Genomic DNA, 22125 nt, shown 5'->3' with positions numbered 1-22125 from the left:
TCATAAAAAGACAGCACTTTAAATCAAGAAAAGTGTTTTTGTTTTTTGGTGATGAAAAACAATGCCATATTTTAAAACAAGGCTTGGGACATCAACAACACGCTGAGAGTTGTTGAGGAGGAGAATATAAAGCTGCATATAGACATGAAAGGTTTCCAAGTCCACCGATCGGAAAAACTTAGCCAATCATGTGTCCAGTTGATTTGAAAATCCCGATAAGTAAATAACTCAAAAGTGGGAAAGACATGGTATTAAATAGTGATAGTGAGCAATGAAATCCAAGAAGTTTATACCTATATTTTCATTGTTAATATAACAAACTGAAAGCAACTGTCAAAAAGTAGTAACTGGAGGACACACACACACACACACACACACACAAACAAACGCACACACACACAATCTGGAACAGCAGAGAGGTAAAATATGCTAAATTTATCATTATTGTGGAACAGGATCTAATAGATTATTTCATTTTTGATAGTGTTATAGGAATACTGGTCCAATTACATAGAAAGTTATGAACTTAGAGATGATTTATAAAAATTTAGAGAGAATTTTCATTAAAAGGCAATATAGCTTCCAAATCATTGAAGAGAAAATTAACAATAAAAAAATTAATCAATCCAGCTAATATGGAGTAACAGAGACCATATTTACCATCCTAAAATAAACCACAAAATGGATACAATATATGAAGCAATGATTTTTAAGAGAGGTGAAAACGATCATCCACTAGGACCATGTCCTGCCACCCCCATACCAAGGCTGCTAGGCCTCCTACTGCCATCAACAATAATGTCCACCAAGAGGCGACATTTCCTTCCTCTGCTCCTACTGCAGAGCCAGTCCTGAGCAGTCCTTTTGCAGGTTTTGGCAGGCAGCTCCCAGAAGTGCTCTCGTGGGCCTTGGTCCCTTTTGGCCACCAGCAAAGGGATCAAGGATGAGCAGTAAGCCTCCTTACTCATCCAAGACCTAGGAACCTATCTGATTTCTGAGCAGGGCTTCACTCTTGTCTGCTGTCTTGTACTCTCTGCCCGGCTTCTCGAGTCCCCGGATTGGGCAGCCTGCACGCTGGCCGCAGCCCATCAAAATCTGTTCCCCCGCCATGAGGCCACGCGTGATCGTGAGCAGGGCTCCAGGCCTCTGGAGCAGCGTGGCTTGGACTGCGTCCTGGCCCTGTGTGCGCAAGTTCCATGCCCTTGGTTGAGTCAGTTAACATCTCTAAGCTAAGTTTCCTCATCAGTAAAATGAAGACATATCAATATGGTAAAAAAAAATCAGAATCGGGGGGGAATAAATTTCTGATGACTGAAGATTTTTTTAATTTTGAATTATACAGTGAAAGACATCATACAAATTTTACTAATTCAGAATTCTAAAGGACAGCTTCTACTGTTAAAACTAATGCATGAACGTACACACAAACACACGTGCAGACACACTGACTCTGATCCACATACATCCCTACACACACACGTCCATGGACTCATGTACCACACACACACATAGCATGCACACAACCACATACATCCCCAGGGGCGTGTGCGCACAGCCACACACACACTCACAGTCATGTACCACACAATTCCCCAGGTGCGTTCGTGCGCACGTACACGTCATACACACCTTTGGCATTATTCTAAATCAATTTACAATTGAGGGTCTCAGTGTCCATTGTTTTATCCGCTCAGAAGATCCTGACTTCGGAGTGTGAAGCAGGAGCCCTTTGTCGCTGGAGACGGTCTTTGCCACTTACAGTCTCAGTAGAGCCAACATAAATGCTCTGGACCTTTGGAAGTGCAGTTCCAGAGCATACCTGGGAGCTCACATCCTATATATCTAAACATTTTAAGTGCAGTAGGTTCTAAAGTCCTGCCTTTACAAATATATATTTATTATAAGCGGGAAGGCCAGGTTCAAAATTAGAATTCCCAGACTCAGGGGAGTCCTGCAAAGAAAGTGAGCATGTGGGGAGAGCTGATTCCCAGACTCTGATCACTAGCCTGACCCTTTTCTTCCCAATGCTGGGTCCATCCCTTGCCATAAGGGGCCTTGGATGTGCACAGGGGGACACTCAGATTTCACGTCCGGGCTCTGCCTATGACCTCCATGCAAACAGCTGCCCTTTGGTCTCTCTGTGAGTCCTGGGAATCTGAACTCCAGGGAGAGCCGGTGCAGGCACTAGAAATGGGTCAGGGGCTGCTGAGGCAGGGCATTCGGGGTCCTGGGTTTCTAGAGCACGGGGTGGAGCCAATGACCATGTCCCCTTGGCCCTGCTGAAGCCACCTGATGGAGGGCGTGGCCAGAGGAAGTGTCAGGGCCAGGGGGACAGTCTGCAGTGCAGGACCGAGGGCAGCATGTCCCCTTGCCGGGGTCTAAGGCGAGAAGCCCTAAGGAAAGGTCTGAGGAGGCTGTAGTGTACCTTCATTCCCATTAATTAATAAAAAACAAAAGCTTACCACAGGCGTGCATGGGAAGGGTTTTGTTCTAACAAGGGAATGCACTTGCCAAGGTCTGGCCATAGAGGGCTGGTGGGCTTGCCAGGTTGACGAGGAACCGAGAGGCCGTTACTCTCCACTGGGTCTAAACACTGCCTGAATTCCTCCAGGTGACACTTAAATGCAGTGAGACATGGAAACCTCTCAATTTGTTAAAATATTCATGGTGAGCCATGCAACTCTCTCCTCATTCTTGGCTATGAAAGCACGATAAACACAGGTGGGAATCTCATCAGCCTGTTGGTTGGTTCATTGTCCATCTGGTGCCCCCTCTTGTAGGAGGCATTATCACATCACTCAGGTCTGATCCATCTCACGGTCACAGCTGATTTTCTGCAGGTGGCATCACTTGCTGGTGACATGAAGGAGACATGTTAGCCACCTCCCAAACACTGAGGCTTCTCCTGGGAGAAGCCTGCAGACCACCAGTCCAGCCTCTGCACAATGATGTTCCTCAGTGTCACTCCCGGCTTGCTGCCCTGGCCTCTAGCTCTGGCCAGAACCTCGCTGGATTGTCGATAAATGTCACCCATGCACCACGTCTAAGCTTGGTGTCCAGATGTGACCATGGTTCTTCTTTTCTTCCCATCGATGGATTGTTTGATCTTCGTGTAATTGTGTAGGCAGAAAGGCCAGTACCGCCCTCTTGAGGCCTCCCCGAACCGCCTCTGTCTGTAACTGTCCTAGCGCCCCAGGGGATCGGGTCTGAAGCCTGGCACTCAGACACGAGGATGACAGCTGGAGAGACAGGAATCCACTCCTGCTGTGGCTTGTACTGAGGCTCAATGTGGCCATTCAAAAGGATCCCACAGGCCCTGACTTCACTTGACTCGCTGCAGGGATGCTCCCACACTGCCCCATTCCCCCCAGAGACCAAGGGCTTTCTGCTTGTTCCCGAAGGCCCCACCCCCGAGGGGGCACTGGGTCCAGTGGAGCGTCCAGCCTGGTTCCCTGCCAGCCCTTAGAGCCTTGGTGGGGCCTGGAACATCAACTACCCTCCCCTTAGGGGCCCGTTTGTCCATTCCAGCCAACAGACCTAGGTCATAAGCACTTTAACTCACCTGAGGGTGTTTTCCTCACTTCAGGGGCAGTGAGGACGGGGCTTCTTCACACTCCAAGTGCCCCAGGTCTGGATGCAGACAGCCTGGCTCTCCCCCCAGTCCTGCAGTTCCCGGCCACACCTGCTGCTGGTCACAGTCTGTGCTGTGTTCTCTTCCAGGACAAGGGGTGCACTCAGACCCCCACCCCACCCCCACCAGCGGTGGCAGAGGCGGCAGACAGGCAGGTGAGTTGGGGCCTGAGACCGTGCCCATAGATCAGTGCCCCAGAGGCCGCTGAGGACTAGAGGGGCCACGGGGCAGAAGGCAGCGTGGGATGGGAGGAGGAGGAAGGTTCAGGATAAGGAGATGAAAGGGGGAATGGATAGCACCGTGAGTACCTCGACCATGAAAGGGAAGAGAAAAGACAGTGACAGCTGGAGCGGTGTCGGTGTTAAAATCTGCGGGCATTTTTTAAAAATTTTATTAATTACCAATATATATTGACAGATTTCTTATTTTATTAAAGATTATATGCCATGTCATATAATAAGATATAGTATGTTATTATTTATTAAATAATACATAATAGAAGATACACTAGCATATTATGTTCTGTTTATTTATTAGCAGATAGTATATAATACATATGTAGGTGTTTATATACATAATATATAATTCATGCATCTATGTAATATATAACCCATAACAAATAATGTAAGATTATGATTAATATATAATATAACAAGATTACATAACAATAATGATGTAATATTACCCATTGTATGTCTTGGTTCATGACACATTCTCATCGTAGGTGCCTGTCAGAGGCATTTATGTATTAAAATTAATATTATAAGACACAGTTATAAACATATCACCCAGCATCATAACAGGAATATTGACAGTGACATACTGTGTCCTCTTTCCCTATCCTGCTCTTGGCCTCTTCTCATAGGAAATAACCATCATCCTGAATCCTGGCTTACCCTTCTCTTGTGTTACTTTCACACACACAATATTTAAGATCAGTTAAAACAAATGAACTGCAGGTACATGCAATGAAATGGATGAATCATACACTCTATGTTAAATTGAAAAAGTAAGCCCTAGAAGGTAGCCTATAATGTGCTATGCTTTTAACTGTGTATATATATGTCAACTAAATTCACTAAATTAAGAACAACTACCGCTAGAGTTCAGGTGGGAGAGAGACAGATAAAAGGTGAGGTGAGCAGATTTGCTGCAGGTGAGCGAGTTCCTTTCCAGTGACATGTCATTCTCTCTGAAGCAGGAGGCAAGGTCATCTGCTGGGAGTCAGGGAAGAGACAGAGGGAAGCTTCGAGGTGTGCAGAGAGCAGAGAATGTTGACACCACTGAGTGATAAGTGGGGAAATGTGCTCACTAGAGAAACCCTGGAGGATTGCCTGGCAGCGGCAACATGGTGGGCATTGATTTGTAGTCTTAGAAACCTGTGCTGAGAAAGCCTGCTGCCTGCAGGCTCAGAACAAGTAGAGCTGGGTGAACTGAGGTGGAAGTCGGCCTGGTGAGGAACTGAAAATGTCAACGCTCAAGGGGGTTTTGTCTGTCACAAAGAGAGTGCTGACTGTGGATGCAGAGCTGGAAGGTGGGGAAGTGGAAGTAAGAGGAATGTGGACAGGCAGGAAAGCAGAGTCAGTGCATGATGCCCCAGTGAGGGTGAAGGAGGGCCAGGGAGGCTGGTGGAGAAGCAGCTGGACGGCTAGAGGTGGGCACTTAAAGGAGAGAGGCTGGACCTGGGGTGGAGACACGCCCGGGTATGAGCCCGGGGGTAGGGTGAATGGGGGGTGGCTGGCTCAGGCTGACAGAGAAGAAGGCCCTACAATGACCATACTGGGTGGTGGAAGGAGAATGAACTTTGACGTCTTGATGGTAGGAGGCGAGGCAATACAGAGCTGGTGGTCCAGGTGCTCCTGACTGAGGCAGATGAGCAGGGAGGCCAGGGTGGCAGGCACTGCTAGGAAAGGATCTGGGCTCTCCAGGTGCTCCCACGAGGGGAGGAGCAATCATCTGAAGGTGGAAAGTGAGCACAAGGAGGCCAACCCAGGCTCCTGATCAAACGGGGGGTGTGAAGGTGCAAAGCGTCAACTCCAGAGATGGTGGCCCAGGAAGCAGGGACCACGGGTGAAGTGAGGGGGCACTCAGAGAAGAGAGGGAGAAGAGTCTTTTGGTGTAGGGGGAAGAGAGGACCCAGGACAAAGGAGCACAGGGGCACAGTGATGAGGATGGACTGGCTCTAAGGTGACACTGAAGGGATGGCTGGATCTTTGTCCTGAGGGCTTAGGTTGGGGGACTACTGGCTTCATGAGGACCCCACTCTCAGCAGCCTGAACAGACGCTCCCGCTCCTGAGGGCTGTGTGGCCACCACTGTTCCCGGAGGGGCTCTGCCTCCATCTTCTCTTATCAGACTTTCCTGCCCAGCCCCTGACTGCCAGCGAGGGAGCCTGGGCGTCACAGCTGCTTCCCATGGAGGGACACAGGCTCCTCGGAGAAGCAGGCTGATCTTACTTTTCTCCGTAACCCAGAGCCTAGCAAAGCGCCAGCCCATGTGTGGGCCATGTAGGGGCTCGGATACTTACCAAACTAACTCAAAGCAGTAGAATAGCAGAGCCAGAGGAAGTGATCACTGAGCTCACAGAATTCACTGCCCACACCCCCATTCTACAGATGAGGAATCAGAGACCAAGCAGTGAAGCAGCCTTGGCCAAGGTCACGCTGCTCTTAAATGCTGGCCTGTGTCGGGCATGCCAAGTGATGGGCTGCAGTGAAGGGGCTGAGAGGGGGCTCTGGGGCCAGACATCTTGGGTTCAAGTCCCAGCTCTGCCATTTATTAGCCGTGTAATTAATGAATGTCCTTACCTTTAAAATGGAACTCATAATGGTGCAAAATCACTGGGTTGTCATGAACACAGCATTCATGGAACAGCAGGACAGAGTTCTGTAACGGTTTGCTATTGCTTTGGTTACTATTATTATTATCACCAAGTGAACCCTGAAATGAAGAACAAAGGCAGCAAGAATTTTTATTTTAAAGGATTTTAAAATCCGATGATGAATGCTTCATTTCATCTATTCAAGTTTGCATTTGACACTTATTAACAACTACACAATGGATGACTTTTGAGGCACTCTTGCTTCATGTCTTTAATTCTCACTAGTTACACAGGCTATTTAACAGGCAGCAGTTTCTTTGCCATTAAGAGGGACAAAAAGTTAAAAATGTCTCAGTGCCTCTCGGTCCCCAGTGAGTTGGTTGTGACCTGTCAACCCAGCTTTGGGGAAGTGCCCGCTCCCCCTGGGCTCGCTGAGCTGCCCCGCAGCCTCCAGGGGGCGCCGTACCCCCACACGAATCCAGTCTCTTGGTTCATATCTTTGCTTCAGATCCCTCAAGGACTGCCCATGACCCAGGGCCCCATCTGCCCCACCAGCCTCGCCTGCTGGACTCCAGGACACTATCCTGGGTCTCAACCATCCTCTGTTCATATGACCGCCCCACTACTCTACATTTTGTCCTTCAAGTGTGGGCTCCTGTGGCTCGCCACACAGCAGGGGTCTCCCCGTCCTCCACCTTGGGTAACTGCATTGTCCTGCACGGTGCCTAGCGAACCCGTGTGGAGGCAGGAAGAATACAGAACAACAGGTGCTCAGAGGGGCTACCTTTCCCACTGCAGGGGCCCTAGAGAGCTTTCTCCTGGCTGGTTATTCACAGGCGCTGAAGCTGTGGAATCTCGATCTCACCAATTTAAAGGGCACCATCACTAATTACAAAAGCAATCATTCCTTCAGTAGCAAAAGGAGAAAAGACTTTGTGTTCCCCACCTCCAACTTTTTTCCTCCACCTTCAGATGTTTCTCATCTCTGGACTAGGGTAGAAAGCAACCCACATAATATTATTTTTCAATGTTTTTTACCACTCTGAAGATTGCTTTCCCAGAACTGATGAAGGCTAGAATGGACTTAGTTTTCCTGGACTGAGTATTCAGAGTCCTGGGGTGGGAAGGGGGAGGGGGAAGGGGAGATAACTCAGCAATATTGAACCTAACAGAGACATTACAACGTTCTATTCTAAACAGAAAGGAAACAGGGTGCTATAGAAACAGGAAAACCATAGTTGGAAATGCAATAACGAGTTACAAGAGAATAAACATAAAGATGTAAAAATGAAAAAGGACATCAAATTAAAAAAAGGTGGGAATGGGAGAGGGGAGCAAGAAAATATAGATTTTTTTCTTTCTTTTTTTTCTTCATTATTCTTAGGATGTGTTGGAGCCTACGTGATTATCAGTCTAAAGGAAATAGATATAGTAATGGGTTGATATATTTGAAGAATAAGGTAACCACAAATCAATAGCATACAATACAGTCACAAAAAAACCAAAAAGAAACAAACTCAAAATGGCTTAAAGACTTAAATATTAGACAAGACACTATAAACTTCTCACAAGAAAACATAGGCAAAACATTATTTGACATACATCTCAGCAATGGTTTCCTAGGGCAATCTAAGCAATCCAAGCAACAGAAATAAAAGCCAAAATAAATAAATGAGACCTAATAAAACTTATAAACTTTTGCACAGCAATAGAAACCATAAGTAAAACTAAAAGACAACCTATGGAATGGGAGAAAATATTTGCAAAAGATGAGACTGACCATGGCTTAATTTCTAGACTATATAAATCGTTCATACAACTTAATAAGAAAAAAATAAACAACCAAATCCAAAAATGGGCAGAACAACTAAATAAGCAATTCTCCAATGAAGACACACAAATGGCCAATAGGCATATAAAAAAATGCTCAATATCGCTCAATTATCAGAGAAATGCAGCTCAAAACTACAATTTTATCATCTCACACCAGTCAGAATGGCCGTCACTCAAAAGTCCACACACCATAAATGCCGGAGAGGCTGTGGAGAAAAGGAAACCCTCCTACATTGTTGGTGGGAATGTAGTTTGGTGCAGCCACTGTGGAAAACAGTATGGAGTTTCCTCAAAAGACAAAAAAAAAAAAAAAAAGACTTATCACCTAGTCCAGCAATCTTGCTCCTGGGTATATATCCAGAGGGAACCTTCATTCCAAAAGATACCTTCACCCCAATGTTCACAGGAGCACTCTTTACAATGGCCAAGACATAGAAGCAACCTAAACGTCCACTGACAGATGACTGGATAAAGATGTGGTATTTAGATATAACAGAATATTACTCAGTCATAACAAAGAAGGAAATAAAGCCATTTACAGCAACTTGGATGGAACTGGAGATTATCTTACTAAGTGAAATAAGTCAGACAAAGACAAGTATCATATGATATCATTTATATGTGGAATTTAAAAAAAAATGATACAAATGAACTTATTTATAGAACAAAAACAGAATCACAGACATATAAAACAAACTTAGGAGTTTGGGATTAACAGATACAAATTACTATATGTAAAACAGACAAACGACAAGGATTCACTGTAGAACACAGGGAACAGTATTCAGTATCTTGCAACCTATAATGGAAAAGAACCTGAAAAAGAATAGACTATGTATACTTACAACTGAATCACTATGCTGTATACCTGAAACTAACAAAACAGCACAGGAATTGAGTCCTTCTGGGACAAGACATCTGTGGCAGTGGCCTCCTTGTCACCGCTCCATCTCACCAGGAGGCCAGGTTTTTCAGAGGTGAGAGGACATAGAGCTCATACACTTCAAATTGATTTCCTGAAAAAACTATAGAAAAACCAAATTCACCTGCAGTGTGGGAAACATGAGCAGTGCCCCTAAGCAGACCAACAAGCCCAAAGTAAGATGGCCCGTTGTTCAGATCGGAACCAGAACAACGACCACCTGGCCCCAGTTAAATGACCACCTCACCTGCAATGAACTGCTTGTACTCAATGTCAGGGATGTTTCTGTTGAGACTTGGGAGGTCAAAGGAGTCGGACCAGGGAATCCAGACCTGGTTGATGTCTGGATTCTGCCAGTTGTAGAGGTGGCCTCAAGGGGATAGCACCAGTACCGGCTCCTCCATCTTCAGCAGGGTCTTCAGGAGGAAGGCAATGTGGATGCAGACGTTCCTACGAAGGCTGAAGCCCTCTGGAGGGTTGAAGTCACACAGAATGTACCTGGCAGGGAGCAAAGGAGAGCGGGTCTTCAGGGCCAGGCCTCTGCACAGGAATCCCAGCTTAGATAGAACAGATACAACTGGAATCCCTGCACAGTCCATGGCCTACAATCCAGACACATTCAGCAGCTTCTGGTTTGTAAAGTAGAGGCACTGCCCACCCATCTCCATGTGGCCAATTACTTCAAGTCCGGGAGCAGTTGCGGAAGACATCTTGGCATCCGTCTAACACCAAGCACCTGACTAGCACCTGAGCACCCGTTCTCCAGGGGCTCTCAAACTTCTTGTTCTACAGAACCCTATACACTCTTAACAATTACTGAGAGCTCCAAAAGGCTGCTATTTATGTGAGTTAAATCTATCAATATTTCCTGTGTTAGAAGTTAAATAATAAGTTAGAAAAAGTGTATGAATTCACTTAAAAATATTAACAATCTACTGTATGTTACCATTAATTCTCTTAAACAAAATATAATTCTATTTTTCAAAACAAAAATCATTAGTGAGAAGAATAGCAGTGATTTTAATTTCTGCAAATCTCTTTTGGACTGGTGAGAGCTGAATTCTCCTATCTGCCTCTGCGTTCCATGTTTTGTGATATCACATGCCAGGTTTTCCCTGGAAAACCCAACAGGAACTCGGGAGAGCAAGAGTGTGCAAAAGGCAGGTGACATCCCGGCGTTTCTATGAAAATGGTCTTCCACCTACGGGGCCTTGGATACACTTTGATAACTGCTGCCCTATCCAAGGCGAGAATCTCCTACACAAGAGCCAGGCAAGGGTCCTGGATTCTGTAATGAGTTACCGCCACCACACCCCTCCCTTCTCTGTGTGTTTCTCACAACCCCCATTACTGCAGATGAGGATGTAATCCTCAGCTGGGGCCTCTAATCCCAGAAGACTGCTAACTTCAAGAGAGAGGGTCCCATCTACCATACCTACACCCCGCATAGTTTATTTTGAGTCAAGCCCTAGATAACTACTTATCGGCACTGAGCCTTGTGTCTTATTACTGAGGTTGACTGAAGGAACCAACATCTGGATGGAATTGAAATTTCCCTGCAGATAAACAAGGCTGATAAACCACCCCATTCCAACATCTGACTCTGGAGCTCTTCAAAACCCGGGTAAGGACCCGCATCATCTAAGAGGGGTCCTCCGCCTGCCTGTCCCGGTGGGTTCTGGGAGGCCGCGGCCACCAGGGGCGACCCAGACTCGCGGCCCCAGCCCCAGGGCCTGAGGGGGAGGAAAGCTTGAGGCTGTGCCCAAGCCCTGCCCCGCCCAGCCCCAACACGCTCCCCAGCACCACAGCCCTCCCCGGCCACCACCCCAACCCCGATCCCACCCCGGTTCATGTCCACCGGCCCCGCCGACGGCGCGGACGTACGTTTAACACCTGTGAGACGCCTCCCCAGACAGGATTTCGGCCGCCGACTGACCAGGCCAGAACTAGTCGCCCGGCCGAGCAAGCCGCCATCCCCAGCAGCAAGCACCGCCATGGTCCCGGGCAGCTGCACACTTCCGGAGCCCGCTCCCCGTCCTAGAAGCGCACGCCGGCCCGCGCGGAGCGCGGTGCCTGTAACCATGGCAACGCCGCGGGACCCTCCCTTAGCGCTTGCGTCGTGCGTCCTCCCGAGTCTAGATGTGCGAGGGCAGAACTTGGGGAGCCAATGGGAACCAGGGCGCGGCCAGGACGGGGGTAGGGGGAGGCTTATGGGGCAGCTGGGCGGGGCCGGGGAGGACGGGGCCGCGCGGAAGTCCTGACCTGCAGGTGGCGCCGGCCGGAGGCTGAGGCGGTGCTGCCACCAGTGGGCGGGGCAGCGGGGCAGCGGGGCAGCGGGGCTGGGGCACCCTCACCTGTCCCTGTGTGGGGATCAGCCTGGGCTCCTTGGCCTCCGCTTGCACCGGACGTGGACCCAGTCTACCGGTGGGCAAGATAGAGGACTGAGCCCAGGCACCCATGGCTGGCCAGCTAGGGCACCTGAAGTGCAGATCCGCCAGGCCCGCTGCCGGCCTTGAATACGCGCTGCTAGGCAGTTTCCAAGAAGACGGGATCTGTCATAAGAGGGTAGGTATGGCTGGGGTGCCAGATGCCGGGTTCGGTGCAGTCTCACAGGAGAGCCACGGTGAGAGGGCGCAGAGCAGCCCCTGTGTTGGCGGGGCTAAGAGTTTGGGGTATAGGGTGGGGGTGGTGTGTGCCTTGCTCTGTGGTCTCCCCAAGAACCCTCACTCCAGAGCAAGGGGCTCTGCTCCCCCCACCCCTCACTGCACTCCCTGCCTTCCCCAGCACCACCTGGGGTGTGGTCATGTCGGGGCAGGGAAGGCCCAGGGAAGGGGCTCATTCAGGGGCAGGGGCCACTCTGCAGGGATGCTGGACCTGACAGCGATGCGGTGCTTCAGAACTCCCCTGGGCTGGGTTTCTAACCAGTGGGATTGAAGGGCCTCTCCTTCCAGGGGAGCAGTTGGGGGAACTAGATCCATCATGAATGTCAGCCCTGAAAATGGAGGCTGTGCTACATCCATTCCTGGAAAGAAAAATCAGGCCCCTCCAGCCCAGGTGACTCAGAAAGTCATTCAGCAATGTTCGGGGCCCCCAGTTTAGGCTTTGAATTAGAGCTGAGCGGCTCAGGATGCCAGATCCCTGTCCGTGGCACCAGGAGTAGGCTTTCTGCTGGGGGCAGGATCCTCACAAACACCTGTGTCTTTGTGGGACACTCCCCTCTGACCAGCTGGAAGGCAGGGTGCAGTTGTGGGAAATCGTGTTTCCATGAGCAGTGGGCCACCAAGTGGTGGGGGCACAGGAGACTGTGAGAATGAGTCCTGCAAAATTTCTGGAATCAAAAAACTGGGAAATGTGAAAAAGGGCATAATTTGTTTTATTGAACAGGCTGCTTATGTACGTTTGGAGGGCCAGGTTCAAGGACTCTGCATCCATCCAGGACAATAGCATCAAGAGAAGAACAAAAAGAGCAGAAGGAGATCTGGGGTTTCCCCCAGGAATGAGGCGGAACAGGGATTTCTGCAGATTAGCAAGGTGTCCCCTACCACTGAGCATGGGGTTACAACCCCACATGACACTTGTCGTGTTTGTTGGGCTCTGGGTCTGGCCTGATCATGTATTCTTCCAGCTGAGTTCCAGAAACTCAGAGGGTAGACTAATTGAGGCTGCGTTTGGAATCCGGTGTGGAGACAGAGGGTCGTTTATCCTGATTCCCCTCAGCCTAACCACTGTAGCTGAGTTCCAACACCACCCAGGACCCCAGGGTGGCCGTGGAGGGAGAGCAAGCCTGGCAGGTGACCCAGGGGTCCCACTGCTGTTCCCCTCCCTTATCTTTGTTCCCTTTCATCCCGGAAGGTGTGATTGTCTCATGTCATGGTGACAAGCCATCTCTCCTCTGTCAGGTGGGGTCCCCACCCCCACTCAGCCTTCTCTCTGCATGGATGCTGAAGGACCAGGCTCACTTGAAGTTCTGAGCTTGAGCAGTAAGGTGGAAACAAAGAAACCAATGGAAACAAAGAAACAAGTCATTGTGGCAAAGCTCCCCACCACAGAGAAGCTGCCCTGAGTGGAAGGGTGGGTGTGGGCATACCCATTTGTTTCCTGTCTCCCAGTGCTCTTCGCTTTCTTATTGCAGACCTGCATGGTTACAACAAAATGATCTGCAAAACTGAAAATATTTACTGTCTGGCTTTTACAGAAAAGGCTGTTCAGCCTCTGGTTCCCCTACCGGTCAAGTGATTGGAGTACCTTTCCAGTTTGGAAACATCTGGGCAGGCCCAGGTTTGCAAAATTCTTTAAGAGTAGTTATGGAGTTTTGCTTCTAAACATTTTTACAGCTGTATACTGAACTGAGGTTGTGCTGTGTAATTCTGAGCCAGGATGTTCTCAAACTGTTTCTCATTTCTTATACCAGACACCCCTAAATTCCAAGGGGAATGGGATGTTAAGGAAGCCATGGAGTTTAGGAAAAAGATACAGATTTCATTTCCATTTAAGCATCGATGTATCTCCATCCTAGGCAGTATCGGTTCTGTGGTATTGATAGGGGAAATAAATAGCAACCAAATTTATAGAAAATAGTGGGTCATTGGGTACACAAGTTCTTCTTTTCAACATTTTTGTAATGTTTGCAGTTTAAGATGACCATTCCTGAGAAACAGGCAGCCTCTTAGAATGAAATAACATTTTCCCTGAACCATACTCAATTTTTATTTCGTAGACAGCAGGAAGGACAATCACACATCCAACAATTGGGAACCTCAAAGATAAAATGTAACTTTCTGAGAGCACACTCCCCCCGTCTCCCTCTGATCTTTTCACTGTTCCATTGTCCCAGAAGGCTCTTTCATATCTTCTGCTCATGACTTCAGTAACTCTTCCTCCTCGTTCCTCAGCTGGTAAGTTTACTTTTCTACTTTGACCAAGCAAACTGAAGCCAACAGAGAGAACTTTAACCAGCAACTCCTAGCACATCCGCTCGCTTTCTGATGTCTGTGACCTCACTCTCGCTTCCCCACCTCATATTACAGGTGACATCGAAAGCCAGATCATCCAAAAGTCGCCAGGGGGCACATCCATCCAGTTTTCTCCGGGCTGTCTCTCCCACATCCATCCTCTCTGTCACTACCTCATCTATTTTGTTCTCCTGCTAGTTGGCTCCCATCAGTATATAAAAGTCCATCCTTTTAAAAGAAACAAACAGCACTCATTGACCCTAATTGGCCCCCACCAATTGCCACCCCATGTCTTTGCAGCAAATCTTTAATGAGTAGTTTAAACTCACTGTCTACATATTCTCTTGAGCCATCCCCTTTTGCACCCACTCTGGCTTTTCCCCTGATCCGTCGCTCTATGGAAACTTCTCTGTCAAGGCCATCAGTGACCCCACGTTGCTAAATATAGTGGTCAGTTTTTAGTCTTCATCATGCGTGGCCCTTTGGCAGCATTTGACCCAGCTCTTCCATCCCTCCTCCCCCGTGTTCCTGCTTTACTTGGCCTCCAGCCTTTTGCTCTGCTTTCGATCCACTGGCTGGTCTTTTGCCAAAGTCTCCTCTTTTTTCCAAACATTTACTGCGAATGTGCCCCGGAGTTGGGTCCTGGGTCTCTCCTCTATCTCTCTGCTATACCTTTGGCGGAAGCAACCAGACTTGGAAATTGACATGCCATCAATTTCTCGATTTGTCCAAACTCCCTGATTTGCCCTTTCCATTTGGAACTCTCTCCCTGATACTCATATTCTTTTTCTTTCATTCATCTTGCTTTCACATTCATACATATGTTCTACTGTGTAAATTACTTTTCCAAATTTTGAATCAGTCCATACATATCATGTAAAATGTTCAGATCTCTATTATTTCCACTAAGATGCTTATTCTACCTTAGAACCTTTCTGTATTTATGTATTTATGTCAATAAAGTGAATAGTATTTCTACAAGCCTCATAGTTAAACAGTGTGTTTGTTTGGGGCTATTATGTAACATGAAATAATGATACATCAACATAGTCCTTTTTCATTTAATTTTATGTAACACCAAGATAAGGTTTTTGCATGAAGACTGGTTTTATTGAAATTTTACCTACGTTATGGACAGTCAGTTTATGTGAAAGCCCTCATTTCTCCCCTTTTCTGATATATATTTCCATTTGGCTATTATAACATATACCTTAGCATGAAATAAAATTCCAAATTCATTCACATAATAAAATCAATACATTTAAATTATATTTTTTAATGTTAATAAGAAAGAAAAAAAAACCCAAACTCCTCTACTTATTAGGCATTTCTGTGGCAATATTTAATAGACTCCTTAACCATGACATTGAAGAACTGAGCTGATTCCAGCCCCTTTCCACCTGCTCAGCCCAATCTTATCCCATCCCCTGTGGATGGAGAGGACATCCATCCCATTTTCCAGGTCCAGATGTTGGAACCATGTTCTTTCTCTCTTTTTCTCTTACACACACACACACACACACAGCAAATAAAGCTTGTTAGAAAATTCTGACTACTCTGAATTCATTAACCACTTACTCCCTGTTCCCCACCCTCCTAGAAGCCACCTTCAGCCCCTTCTTTGACACCAAATAGCCTACTTCTTCCATCTTTGCTTTTCTACAATCTCATCCACACAGAGTCAGAGGGAGCCTATAAAAGCATACATTGAGGGGGTGGGTGTAGCTCAGTGATAGTGTGCATGCTTAGCATGCATGAGATCCTGGGTTCAAACCACAGCACCTTCACTAAAATAAATAAATTACCCTCCCCCCCCAAAAAAACCAAAACAAAAGCATAAATTGGACATCACCCATCCCATCAAAACTCACTAAAAGGGTCACCATTCCATTAGGAACCAAAGTCGTCCCAAAGTCTTCCAGGACCGGGAATGCTCTGCCTCTCCGCCTACACTCTCCCCATCACTCTGGGGGCCTCTGGTTCCGGCTCTTCCTTCTTCCTCCGGATCTATTCTGCTTCAAGTTCATTACTCCGTGAGATCTGCCAGGATAGCCTTATTCCCTCCTGCCTGCCTCCCACCCCACCACCATCACCTGAGTTTGCTCATATCACTCTTATTTTTCCCCAAGCTCTTGCTACCCCCAACATGCTGCCTGTTTTCTCTGCTAAAACTCTGAGCCCCCAGTGATGGGGAGTAGTGTCTATTTTGTTGACTAATAAAGCCCAAGACCCTTGGGAACGGGTATAGTTACTAGATTCCCATAAGTAGTAGGAGCTTATACAGATTTGCTGAATGAATGCAGAGGTCCTGGTCCAATCCGATGGAGCACTTCTGTGTTCTGCTCAAAGAATAACTCTCCTTTCCTCCTGAGAGGGAGTGACAACTTCCTTGGTGATCAAAGGCAAGATCTATTTTCTTTATGCTCTTAACCTTAGGTGGGGAGACTGGGGGATCTTCATTTATATTTTAAAATTTGATTCACTCTGCAATTTGTCTTCTGTCTATGTATCCTTTTGAGAAACCTTTTATGAGTGATCATTCTTCCATCAGATTGAACAGGATCCAGGGGGAAGTACCAAGCCTGTCCCATCGGCCATTCTGTGTGTCATGTCCTGTGACCCAGTGGATGCTCAGCACGTAAGTGAACCTACAGGAGTGAGTGAAGAGATGGGAGCATCTCATTATTGTGGTGGCTGCACTCTGTCCGATGCCTTGAGATTTGGGGAACAGTTTACAAGTGCGGAGGTGTGAGGGCAGGGCCTCTGTGCTCTTCCTGAGTGCCCTGGCCTTAACCATTCCCCCAGCCCCCTCTGGGCAGCCAAGCTCAGGAGCTGGGCCACCGGCGATTGTGCTGATCAATAATCCACTTTCATCCCAAGTCCGGGGGTAGGAGCGGCCAGCACACTTATTTGTAGACTCTGGAGTCAGGTCCTTGGAGGAATTCCTCACTGAACAATGTTTTGGAACTTTTATTTTTCTCTGTAGCCTTCAGCTGAAGAAACATATTGCCTTAGATACGTGAAAGGTGAGGACACCTACTATCCCCATAGAGCCCAGGTGGAGCTGGGAGTCTGCTGTTTGTACAGCCGGTGGGCTCGTGTTGCTTTGGGCATCCCTGTGCCTGAATTCCTGCAGTACACTCGGTGGTAAGGATGGGGGTGCCTGGCAGGGAGGGAAGCGTGTCTGGAGACTGCACAGCTGGGGAGACGTTAACCTGGGGTGAGCGGGAGCCGGCTGATGCATGGTATCTCGGTGCAGGGAACTTTCCACACTCAGAGAGGTTCCCACTCCCGCAGGGTCCCTTTGATCAGGGTGCTGGGCTGTCAGCACAGCAGGGTCCCTGTGAGGATCATGGTGCATTCAGGCAGTCGGAAGTGAGGGGTCCAGTGGCACTTAAATTAACTGTGTACCCGAAGCCAACCCCCATCTCTTTCAGCCTGTTTCCTAATCTGCAAACCTGGAATGATGTTAACCATCCTGCAGGTTCGTTGATGGGCTGGGACACAATAGACAGCCAGGAGCTGGAATTCCTCTGTCCCCTCATTGTTTTCCTTCCTTCCCACTATTTGCTCTCACAAGCTCGGTCTCTCTGTCTCTCTCTCATTCACTTGTAACTTTCTCTCCTGCTCTGGTTTCATTTGATTCCCACCCTCCTCCCAATCCCCAGATGAGTGAAATTAATTTCTGTGTGTCAGTTCCAAATTACCGGGAAAGATGCTCTGTCCCTCTGGATTGGTTGTCCAACCCATCAGTTGCAGTCAGAGGAGTGAGTCCCTCTGTGACCAGAGGAGGGGCTCTGCCCAGCCCCCCAGCCACCACTGTGGGAGCACATAGCTCTCCAAGGAGGAGGTACTGGCTGTGACTTGGTGTCACTAATTGTGAATTTATGTCTCCTCTTGCCTCACCTTCATCCTCCTAAACAAAGATGAAAATTAAACACTCCCAAGATTTGTGTCATGGAACACTCAGGGTGGGGGCTAAGGGGGCTGGATTCCCTGCTGAGTGTAAGGGGCTACAGTGACTCCCCAACGAGAGCCTGTAAAGGGAACAGCACCGGCCCCACCGGACACTTAGAGCGCTGAGTCTGAGTGACATTGAGCCAGGCTTCTGACCACAGCTCAGGGGTCTGGTCCGACCCGTTAGTTTTTGAAACCAACCAGCTTTGGATTCCTAAATCCCTGAGGTTTTACCTGAACCACCAGCTTCTGCATCTCTGAAGACAGATGATGAGGACCCTTCACGTAAAGCATTTGCACAGCCCTGTGCGGGAATTTGTGCTGCAAGGCCTGCCCGGCGAGCTGACCGAAGTTTATATTTTACTGATCTTAGAAATAGTCTGGTTTCCTGATGCACTGTTTCATTGAACAAGCAACAGAAGCCACCTCTGGCTGATAAAAGCAAAAAAGGGACTTAATGAAAAGATACTGGGAGGGTGCATGTAGTGGCCTGGACCAGAGCCGACCCGGGGGCCGTAGGAGATTTTGGGAAGCCCAAGACACCAGGCTGGGCAGGGTGCTACCTGGCCCCCTGCTGCCCCAGCAGGGACCCCACTCCTCCTGACCCTCCACCTCACTGCAGGTTCATGTCCCGGCAGGGCCAGGTCACACTGAAGCCACCAGCACACACCTCAATGGGGGAGTTGGCCCCTTCTCAGCTGAGGGCGTGCCTGGTGTGGGGAGAGGCCCAGTTAGAGGAAGGCGGTTCCCCTACTGTTCCAAGTTAATGCGCAAGTCAGTGCCCATCACTCAGGAGAGCCAGGCTGGACGGACCTCATTGCGGTGACTAGGCCGTTTGAGTTCACTTAATACTTTCTATGTTTGAAGGCCCTGGAGGGAGAAAAAGTGAAGGTTCTAGTACCTATTTTGTGTTTCCCACGTACCAGGTGCGGTAAGCAAGCCACTTCAGACAAGGCCCAGAGCAACCACGTTAATAGGCCATGGAGCAAGTCGTGCAGTCAGGCCTCTGTGGTCCCGAAACCCGTGTCCCCATCGGCTCCGTAGTTACCAGTGGAAACTGGGGGGATTTATGGGACTGTGTGCTCCTGTAGGGGCTGGGATGTGTGTGTTTAAATCCACATCTTCAGAAACTCGACTAGAACCACAGCCACTTATTGCACGGAGGCAGAGGAGGGGAGGCTTCCAGCCTCTGTTCCAGCACGTGTGGAGCTCAGAAATTGCTCCTTCTGTCCTGAAAACAACACCAGAGCTGAGGGAGCTGCAATCCCACTGTACATCTTAGATCCCAGAAAAATTAGGGGAAAATCTGCTCCCAACCCAGAGAGGCAGCCAGGCAGGCTTGGAGAGTCACAGCTCCCAGGTCAGTACCCGCTTTTGTAACAGCAGGCAGATTTAACAGGTCCCTGAGGCCAGTGGGAGTCTCAGCGTGGGGAAGTCTGAGTGTGACAACTCCAGGGGGCCAGTCAGAGGGGCCCCCTGCTCTTTTTCATGCATTTTACTTCCAGGACCGTGTCCTGTTCTCAGAATGAAGGCCTCAGAGGATAACTCCTCATGCTTCCTGCCTGGAAAGGAGAAAATAACTCTATTGAAATACACCCAAAACATTCTGTTTCATTTGGGGAAGTTGTTTTTTGTTTTATTTTTTTTAATGAGAAATTATTTTACCAGAGCCTAACCAACCTGGGAGAAGGGAAATCCCTTCTGTCTCACCCAAATTGGGGTGGGGGGAAAGAGACACACTTGTGGAGGTCACAGCTCAGGGCACAGGCTCAATGAGAAATAATCACAGGACTACAGATGCCCTGCTCTGTCCTGCTCCCCCAACACCTTACCTCCATGACAGTAGGGCCCCTGTGTAATAACAGGAATAAAACTAAAAGAAGTAAATGTCTCAGGAGTGTTCTAGGAAAAACCCAAAGACAGCGGGCGGATGAAAACAAGGACACACAGGCAGCTTTAGCCTCTCGCACGAATAGCTGTAGCAAACTACACACAGCCCATCCCAGTAGATAAACAGAAAACCTCACAGAAAAAACTATTTATTTTGGTTCTCTTACCCAGTGCATTCCATGGTGCATCCTCGCCTAGAATTGAGTGGAAGCAAGTCCATCTCAGAAGGGACATACCTGAAGAGAAATGGCTTTCCAGACTCTGAAGGGCAGAGAAAGCACCAGCCTGGGTTAGAGAAAGGTGAGGGGTGGGGTAGGGGGTGGGCTGCCTTCTTCCCCAAATAAGGAACCTTCCTGAGGCCAGCACAATGGGAGGGAGGGCCATAGGGTGGAAGCAGCCGGACTTCTTCCTGAGAAGTGATAGGATGCCTCCAAGGGACCATTCAGGTGCCCAAACTGTGTCCTGATGGTGGGAGCCAGTCGGTCTGCCTCAGAGCCCAGGACTGAGGTGGGCGCACAGCAGGCAGGTCTTACTTGGCCGGATCCATTTCACTTCTCCGAAACCCTGTGTAAAACATGAAGCGTGGATGGCCTGGTGAGCACAGCTCTGCCCTCAAGACCGGTTTCTACTCCTCTCTTCCCAGAGAACAGCATCTCTGAGCCCGTCCTGGGTGACCTCACAGAGATCACCGTAGTGGCCCAGGCTAGAGACCGGGAACATGTACCTTCCTGCAGCCAACCCCAGACGTCCACTGATGCATCATATACTGGCAAATATGTGAGTTCCTGTGCATTGGTCTAAAAGCAGAGACTCTGCCACAGGCCCAAGAGGTGGTGTGTGGGACATACAGGGGTGCAGGACTGTACGCAGTGCAAAGGTGTAAGTGGTGACAGGGGTGCAGGGGCTGTGGAGGGTGAAGGCAGTTCAGGGGATGTGGGGGTGCAGGCAGTGCAGAGAATGTCAGGGGTGCAGAGGTACAGGGAATGTAAGGGTGCAGGGAGGTGCTCAGGCAAGTGCACATCCTCGCAGTCAGCCTGACCCCGGGAGGCTAGTGCAATGGTTTGGGGCGGAGGAGGCGGCGGCGGCGGCGTGTGGGAGGCTGCCCGGGCAAGCCGGTCGATTACTTCTCTTCCCTGCAGCCTGGCCTGGGGGGGCCTTGGCCGCCGGAGATTCGCCAGATGTTGGACTCCAAGTAAGCTTTCTCCTGGGAGGTGGGGCGGTTAGGTCAGCAGGCGGCGGCAGCAGCAAGGGGGCGGAGCGGGGCTGCCCCTGGCGAACTGGTGGAATAGCTGCCTTCTCCCGGCTGCCGGGCTTGGGTGCAGCCTCTGCTGCCCCAGATTGCCGCACACACCTGTCCCACTCAGTTTGCTGAGTGGGGAGTGGAGGCGGTGCCGTTAAGGTGTGCGGACCACGGGAGTAGGGGAGCTGCCGCTGGGGATCCGGTCAATTCGCTCCGCTCTCCCCCGCGGTGGAGCCTGGGGGCAGCCTCCACTGCCCTAGAGGCAGGACCCCGGTCTCCAGGTGAGCTTGCTCCTGGGAGATGGGTGTGGTGCAGTCAGGGGTCTGGGAAGGTGGTGGCTGCGGGGATAGGGAGGCTGCCCCGCGGGAGCTTGTGTATTAGCTCCATGTCTGCACCGCATGGCCTGCAGACGGCCTCTGTTGCCCCAGGTCCCGGGACACCCCTGTCCCACTTAGCTAACTGGGGGCGGGAGGCAGGGTAGTCAGGGTGCAGGGGTGGCGGTGGTCGGGGTCCTGCAGCTGGGAAGCGGGCCCATTTGCTCCCATCTTCCCTGCGGCTTGTCCTGGGGGCAGTCTCTCTTGCCCTGGCTTACGGGACACGTGTATCCTAGTTGGCCTGACCCTGGGAGGCGGGCGTGGTATGTTGGGTGTGGTGGCAGCAGCGGCGTGTTTTCCCATGAAGCTGGTCCATTTGCTCCCATTTCCCCTCATGGTTTGCTCTAGGGGCGGTCACTGTTGCCCCAAGTTCACCGGACGTCCATCTCCAGGTCAGCCTGCTCCCTAGAGGCGGCCACCGTGAGGTCAGGGGGCAGGAGCTGTGGCTGATGCGGGGGGATGGAGATGCCTTGGGGAGTTGGTGGATTGGCTCCCGTCTCCCTGAT

General features: G+C 49.5%; 1 long non-coding RNA gene across 1 annotated transcript; it reads left to right on the top strand.

Annotated features, from left to right (window-relative positions):
* Positions 1–17221: 17221 nt before the first annotated feature.
* Positions 17222–20699, top strand: LOC135320635 (uncharacterized). The gene is made up of 3 exons (XR_010379881.1): positions 17222–17305; positions 20177–20305; positions 20649–20699. It is a non-coding gene; the product is annotated as an uncharacterized LOC135320635 (long non-coding RNA).
* The last annotated feature ends 1426 nt before the right edge of the window (positions 20700–22125 follow it).

This window comes from Camelus dromedarius, unplaced genomic scaffold, assembly GCF_036321535.1.
Source record: "Camelus dromedarius isolate mCamDro1 unplaced genomic scaffold, mCamDro1.pat HAP1_SCAFFOLD_172, whole genome shotgun sequence".
NCBI classification, from domain to species: domain Eukaryota; kingdom Metazoa; phylum Chordata; class Mammalia; order Artiodactyla; family Camelidae; genus Camelus; species Camelus dromedarius.
The sequence above is the reverse complement of the archived record's forward strand: the minus strand, read 5'-3'. Positions and strand labels throughout refer to the sequence as shown.